Source organism: Pygoscelis adeliae, unplaced genomic scaffold, assembly GCF_000699105.1.
Source record: "Pygoscelis adeliae isolate BGI_AS28 unplaced genomic scaffold, ASM69910v1 Scaffold386, whole genome shotgun sequence".
NCBI lineage: Eukaryota > Metazoa > Chordata > Aves > Sphenisciformes > Spheniscidae > Pygoscelis > Pygoscelis adeliae.
In genome coordinates this window covers 1248237-1256057 of record NW_008824940.1, presented here as the reverse complement: position 1 = coordinate 1256057, position 7821 = coordinate 1248237, and positions in this window count along the sequence as shown.

Genomic DNA, 7821 nt, shown 5'->3' with positions numbered 1-7821 from the left:
GTGTTTTCAAGGCTGTTACAATTGGACTGCGCATGCTGCAATACTGTATCAGACAATTCATTGCACTTGCTGTTCACCAGCTGATCCTGGTTATTCATTCCCATCTCCTGAGATCCAGCGTCTTCCATTGTACCACCAACAAACTATAGAAGGGAAAGGAAGAAGTGGAAGCAAACAGTCAAGCAACTGTACTTAAAATGAAGACTTCCACTTTTCTTTTACATGGACAAGTAAGAGCAAGATTCCACAGCCATTCAAGTTGATCAAGTCAAGTCGATACTCACTTGTTGTTAAGACAGGTGTATCAGTAACTGTAGACAGAATGACCCTAAGGAGTGATGAAGGAAACGGCACACAACAGCCCAAAATATTAATTACTCTATTATGAAACAACTTCGATACCTTGTCATTGCAAAAACATTCATACTCTACAAATTAAAAGTTCACATGGAAATCTGTTCTTAATGCTCCAAAACTAATTGGCTATCATCTCAGCTGTTAAAGCACACAATCTTAAATGAAAACATTTCTCCCTCATAGTTCTTAAAAAATGTATCTCACAAATCAACACTAAGTATACTAAATCTAAAACTCACCAAGAGTTTAACTAGCTTTATGTACTGTTGTATGAAAAATAAGGTACAGAAATTGAGAGAGGACGACACTATTATTAAAAACAACTTTATCAGATATCAGTTTCAGAAAATGGGAAGATACCAGTTTTAAAAAAATTCAAGAGACATACTGAAAGAAGGGGGGGGGGGGAATTAGCCTGCTAGGAAGTCTAAAGAAATCCAGAGAAATACATTGTTTTGATAACATACATAGGGTAAGAGTTTAAACTACTTCAATCAGAATGCCAAATACCATTGTCAGCTCATGACTGGAGAAAATCTGTTTTTATAACAAGAATGACAAACATGACCAGGAGCACATCCATTTTTGAAGTGTTAAAATTCACATCTATGATATCATCAAAAAAGTGAATATCAACTGGCTTCAGATTTGGAGTCCTACTACCTATGATTTTTAACAATACATTATTTCTGCTCAAGCAAACAGAGCTTTCTCGAAAGATTTCTTAAACCCCAAAATGTTTAATCATTTAACCAAAAAGTTAAACATCACCGGTGTTTTAACACTGCAGCGATATGCCCATATTTTGGAGCAGAACACCTGATGATACCACTCTATAGCTTATTAAGCAGCTCCTCTCTCCATCACCAGAACAACATTCTCAATTTCTAGAAACATATAAGACTGATGAGAACTTCAAGGGTGTTTGGTTGTTTTGTCACACTACAGAGGCTGGGACTCAGGACAATACTTGGAGGTGATCAGACTTTTTTTTTCCTGTCCGTTTACAATCCTGCTATACAATGTGGATACATAGTTAAAAGTATGATAAGCAGAGTTGAATTCACTTTACTGCCCAAGTAAAGTGATCATTCTCATTGATTTATTGTCAGTGAAAGTAAATTTCCTTAAAAAGTCACAAGGAATTATAAAAACAGGGTTTGTTTATATGCAGAGCTATGCTGTTTGAGCACAAATTAATTGCAGATTATCTTATATTTTAATACTAAAAATACACTAATTCTTAAAGCCAGGAGTTCGCACTGGGTTTTATATTCTGCACAGATGGACCGTTTTCCTCTTCAAAAGGAATTAGCCAACATCAAAGGAATGCAGCCAACACTAATAATATATTGTGAGATATATTTCAACTCCCAATTTGTTCAGCACACTTGGAAGAGTTATTTAAAAATCATTAAACAAACATGCATTAATATTGTAAAAAATACGTGACAGCTTAGTTGTTCTCTATACTTAAAGCAAGTCCCTTGCTTTAGGCCTTATCTCAAGGCAGATTCATTCTTGAGAAGATGGAATTCGTACAATACCTTTCACAAAAGACAATAAGCTTTTTAACTGCAAATAATCTGTATAGACATTAAGGAGCAACTTTTGACTTATCAAGGAAGATTCACTTTGCACTGCTCTTTGCAAGTGTGGAAATGATGCACCTGCTTTATGGACAAATATAAACACACTGCAGTTTTTATCATCCTCCAGTCACGTCAGACAAGGTACTCGATACTGCGTTACCTTTTCAGGCATTTAATAGAATTGCTGTAACAAATAACCAACACCAACATTTAACAGTTGACTTTTCAGAGCTTTAAAATGCATTTTTTTTTCCTTAGATTGTCTTAAACGGTGAGGCTTCCACTGGCACGTGAAAGGCTTCCCCCTCCAATTTTAGGGTCAGTAAACAAACAAGAGATGCTTGTTAAAGAAGGACAAGAGACATGAAAACAGCAGAGCTCACTTAACCTTTTTGTAGGTACCAGTGGTTGAAACCATGGCACAGACCTCCTCTAAACACCGTGATTCATACAGAAGCTGAAGATACTGTGTCACATTACATTGACAAGGCAGGAAAGATCAGAGGTATCTGAACACAACATGATACCAGAGTAGGACTGTGGTACCAACACAACAGCTGAAACTTGCAGTTTTTCCATCACACAGAACGTGAACTTCCGATTCAGATCCTTGTGGCTGAGAAGCCTGGCAAAAGGAAGGGAAAGACTGCTCTACTCTCAAAGTTTCTGGTTTGGCCCGGTATTTCCAGACTTTCTGAGATCCGTAAACAGACTCAAAACTTTCTTTTTGAAAGCAGAGCACAAAATTGCCAGGAACTCCAACAAGCGGCTGAGAAGGCCTAACTGGCTGTGGTTACACACTGAACAGCAGCAGTGCCCAAACAGCTCTCTTGCTATCATTTCACTCCCCTTTTTCATACCCCCCTCTGCTGTGCTAGCCACAACATTCGTGCAGCTTGTTCTGACACAGTTTATAGCCAGATCGGTACCTCAACCCAGTTCACTGCACAGCAACAGGCAAGCCTGCCAACCAGAAGTGCTAGCACGACGGTTGGAAAGAAGCCAAAGCACGAGAGTCACGAAAAAAAAGTCAGTCTAGTCACAGCCAGAGCAGAAGGAACTAAAAAAAATACCTTATCCTCGCCACAGGTACGTAGTTAACATTGACTACGGAGGTACTCGAACGCCGTCAGCGAGACGACGTTCATGAGAAGCACTGCTTCAAATTTAGACAACCCGGAAGCTTTCACTGGCTTTCATCTGAGAAAATTCTGCCGCTTCTGGGGGAAAAAGAACAACTACTGGCAGGGGCAAACACGTGACCAGTAAGACACAAAATGCCCACCTCTACTAGCAAACCATCACAGTAACCTGAACACCTGTCAGTTCAGAGCTGGCAATTCACATGCATATTCCAAAGCACCTGGAAGTTTCACAGAGTGAACACCACCACCTCATTAATTCAGCAGAGCTTTTTGTAGAAGTCGAATTAGGTGTCAGTCCAATTCTTTACTGACAATAATAATTTCTCAACTCTGAGTATTCTCTATCCTTTGTCAAAAAACTTACAAGGATTTTCAGAACTTCAGACTCATTCTCCAAAGTGTAACAGAGAAGGCAGAAATAACCTATCAGAATACTGAATTGAAGAAAAAGGTTCATGTACAAGTGTCTTGTACGTCTCAAATATATTTGAAATTAATAGCGATGGTGAAAACTACAGAACTTGTCAACCTTTTTGTTTTCCAGTGAACATGGAACAAATCCAAGCTTACTGACAAGCAAGCATGCTCCCTGCAAAACCAAAGCTCAGTGTGGCAGTAGACAGTTTTTGTAATAATATCCAATTTTCTTACCTTAAATACAATTAAAAATTGGTGACCACAGGCTAGAATACTGTATTCAAAGAAGCGGTTCTACCAGCAGCTAGAACAACCTGATAACATACAAAAAGTAACTAAAAAAACCTAATCAAGTTCTGTCAAGTTGTAGTCCGTAAGTTCTAGCAAAACTGACAGTAGTGGCACAACATACTAAAATTCTAATGTATTTAACCTAGATTAGAAAGCATTTGTTTCCATTTTAAACAGAGAACACAAACACGAATAGCTAGATGACTTCCTGATTATGATTAACAAAGGATTTTCTACATTAGCTCTCACTTTAGATATTAAAAACATAACCAGAAGTCTGAACAGCCTTCTTACACACGATTTTATTCTTAAAACACTTCAACTACAGATAGTTTCAGATTTGATCCGTAGCAAGCTTCAAGTTGGAGTATAGCAATAATAAACATCCCATTGAGAATGTTAAGTACTAAACCATATTAGTATCACTGAAATTGCCCCCCCCTTACTGAGACAATGGTCAGAACAACCCCAGCTATTACCTCTATCTTTTCAAATGCGTGCTCATCAGACGAGTGAACTTCTCAGTTTAACATTCCAGCCAGAACAGAGCACTTCCAACAGCACATTGTGTAATAGCGCTGATTCAGTACCGACTGAATAAAAACAAAACCACCCCACCAAAGACCTTCTACTGAAATCACCACTACCTTTTCTAGCTGCTACCATGCTCTCTCAGCTTCCAGCTGGCTTCCAACTTCTAGCTTCTAACCCACTTTAATGATAGGTGGCTTAGAATCCGATGGACCAGGATTAGATTGTTACATACCTAGAAAGATTTTTAGTCAGAGACAAAAAGGGTATGTTGCACAGATAATGTGCCACTTCATAAGATCACAAAATTATTTATCAAAATTCAAAACTCTACCATTAAAAAAATAAGATACTTGCCACCTACCTAGCTGTGAAACCAGCTATTACAAGACAATGACATTTCTGAATAAGCATATCATCTTCAAGCTATTTAAGATAGAGTTACAGGCCAAACAACTTGAGGATGCCTGTAGGAAAATTACTGGTAACATTGCTTCTGTTCACCCTTCTGCTCTGTTCTCTCAACTCGTACCTTGATCAAAAAAGGTGCACATCAGGAAAATTCTACCTTACTCCATACCTAAAAGATGAGAGGACAAGATAGGGATCTTATTTTTGAAACCGGCTACGATCACAAGAGCCTAAGCCAACTTTACTTCAAACAGCACTGCTTCAGTAACATGTGCTGCACGTGAGGACACAACAGACACCTAGGCAGAACTTATCCTACCGTGCCAAAATGTATCATGACAGATTTATTTTTTTGGTCTAATACGCACAAAAGTCTGTAACATGCAGTGTTACCTAAAAATATACTGTGCTTATTATTGGTACTGCGTGTACTAAAGTACCTATATTCTATATTCCTGCACATACACATACTCAATCTTTCCCTTTTTGAAAACCCTTCTCTGTACCTTTTAATAAAAGAAACCATAATTAGTAGCTACACCAACATCCTCCTTCTCCTGTATGTTAGCAAATTACCCTAAAAAAATAAGCACTAGCGTTAATCTATCAAAACATCTCCAACATTCCCCACAGTAGCAGCTGGCCTGTACTGTGAAAAGACTCTTACAACCTTAGCCTTTGGAATTGCTCATACTTTCAAAAAATATCCTGGAAGCTCTAGAACAAACATATGTATGTAAAACGGATCTTCACAACTGTAAGACAACCTAAATATACGAGCAAATACATAATCATTTGTTCAGTATCAGGCTCCAGAAAAGACCATTCGAGTAACATCGTTCAGCCGACTACATTTTCAAACTTATTGCACATGCAACTGGACATAAAAGCCTTGTACCCCTTATCCTGACCAATTACATAAAAAAAATATTATGGCAAAAAGTATGTAATTTATCATAAATGTCTATGGTTTATAACAAATTTTAGGCTTCCTGCGTCCCAGCAATTTACTTTTACCTGCTAACACAGGAAAACTTACTTTGAAAACGTGTGTAATATACTTTTCCTCAGCGCAGATACTCAAGAAGCCTTCATTTAACATGACTGTATTGTGCTGAAAAATCAGTCATTCTCGGTAGTGATTTTAGTCATGACTTCTCCATAAAAACTACCATTTTTGGATGTCACATAATTTGGGTTTGAATTATATAGCGGGTACACATTCATCCACTGGTCTAGACACGATAATTCAGGTGCTTGTGATCACAAGACTGGCTTATTAAGGTTATTTCTCCATGCAATACTTCTCTATACTGTGCTCACTGACCTAAATGATCACGCAGTCTACTTACACCTTTCTGAAAACCTGCCGGCCTCTAAGGTGGCTTCCCCACTGAAATAAGATCTTAGTTGTGAGATCAGAAAAGTAATTTCAAACAAACATTTCACCCTGTTCCGTCATTACATTAAAAATTACGTTCTATTTACTTTCAGAATACTGGACAGAGGCACCTGCAGAATTGCTCATCATCAGTTTCAAAGCACTGCAAGGTTAGAAGTCCCAACACAGCAGGAAGACGATTAAGAAATACCTGCTTGGGAAATCTGTGTTTTTTCTTTATAAAAGTCAATACAGAGTCAGTGTTAACAGAATCCCACTATTAATACTGCTGGCCTTACATTCAAGATATGGTCTTTGATATTGCTTCAGACACTTACATTCTTCACATGAGCCCTGCTTACGGTCCTTACTTTTTTCTGTTACTCTTTCCATGCTTCTTGCTCTGTCTTTCAGTGCCCTCATTTTTTTTTGCTTTTAAAAGTAGCTTTTTTATTTACCTCAAACATAATTTCAAAGGGGAGGGGAAGAAAAAAAAAAAAGAGGTTGGGTTTGTATCATTTTTCTTCTCTGTGCTCTGAAAAAAGATTAGACAGATCTCTTCCCTGTTTTAGCTTAAAACATTAAAAAACACTTCCTGTAATTCTAGCAAAAATTTAACTGGATGAACCCAAAGCTTAAATGGAAACTTTCAGTGCATTTACATGCAGGGCAAAGTGCTGCACATTTCACCAGCACTTTTTTAATGCAAGCATCTGAGACAGGTGCTAATTAAGAAAACATTTAACATAACATGAATCACTTCCGCCAGTGAGGTTTCACTTCCTCTTTACTATAAACCTAATAGTTTTCTAGTCATCCACAGAACGTTTCTGGAAAAAGCAGGGTAGACAAGTTCTGAATTCCCAATGCAAACAAGTCACAAGGAACCTAAAATTAAAGAGGCTCCCGTGTACCAAGGCAGGGGGAAGGAAATCTGCAAGAGATTGCTGAAGGATTTTTAATTCACAAAAAAAGTTCAAAGTAAAATTTGCTTAACAGTCCCTGCCACGTTTCACCTATTTTAAAAATTAAATTCCACTGGACTGCGGGTATATGAAATAACATGGAGATACTGGTTTGTTTGGGAGTTTTGTCTGGGTTTTGGGGTTTTTTTTTAAAACATCATCATCAACTTTCATAGCAGACACTAAAGTTACTTACAAGTCACTTCCTAGTAAAAAACTTCAGAAAACACACAGCAGAAGAGATGTTTTTTCATTGAGGAAAACTAGCTCCACAGCCTCCTAAATCTCTCTCCAACAGCCAAAATAAGCCACCACCACCACAAAGTTACTATTTCTGGGATGCTATTTTCCTTCATACCACAGAAAAAAGTTACCACACAAAAAAGCCACTTGAATTTATGTAAGGACACAGGATGAGACGCTAAAGCGGCACATGAGACTACCGAGGCGGTTCTGCCCCATGAACAGCTACGCGTTGGCGATGTTACATGCAGGAGCTGGATTACAGCACGTGCTAAGCCTTTGCTGTTGGGTATCGCACACGTATTTCAGGCTTCCCCTACACGGACACGCAGCCGGCATTACCGTAACGCCACCGAGGACACCAGGACACCGTTGCTTTCGGTGTCGTTCCGGCAGAGGAAGGGAAGAGAGAGAAAAGGCCATTTTTTTTTTTTTTAACCTATTTCGGAGGGTAAGGAAACACTCCCGCCCTCCCCGCACCCCCACCG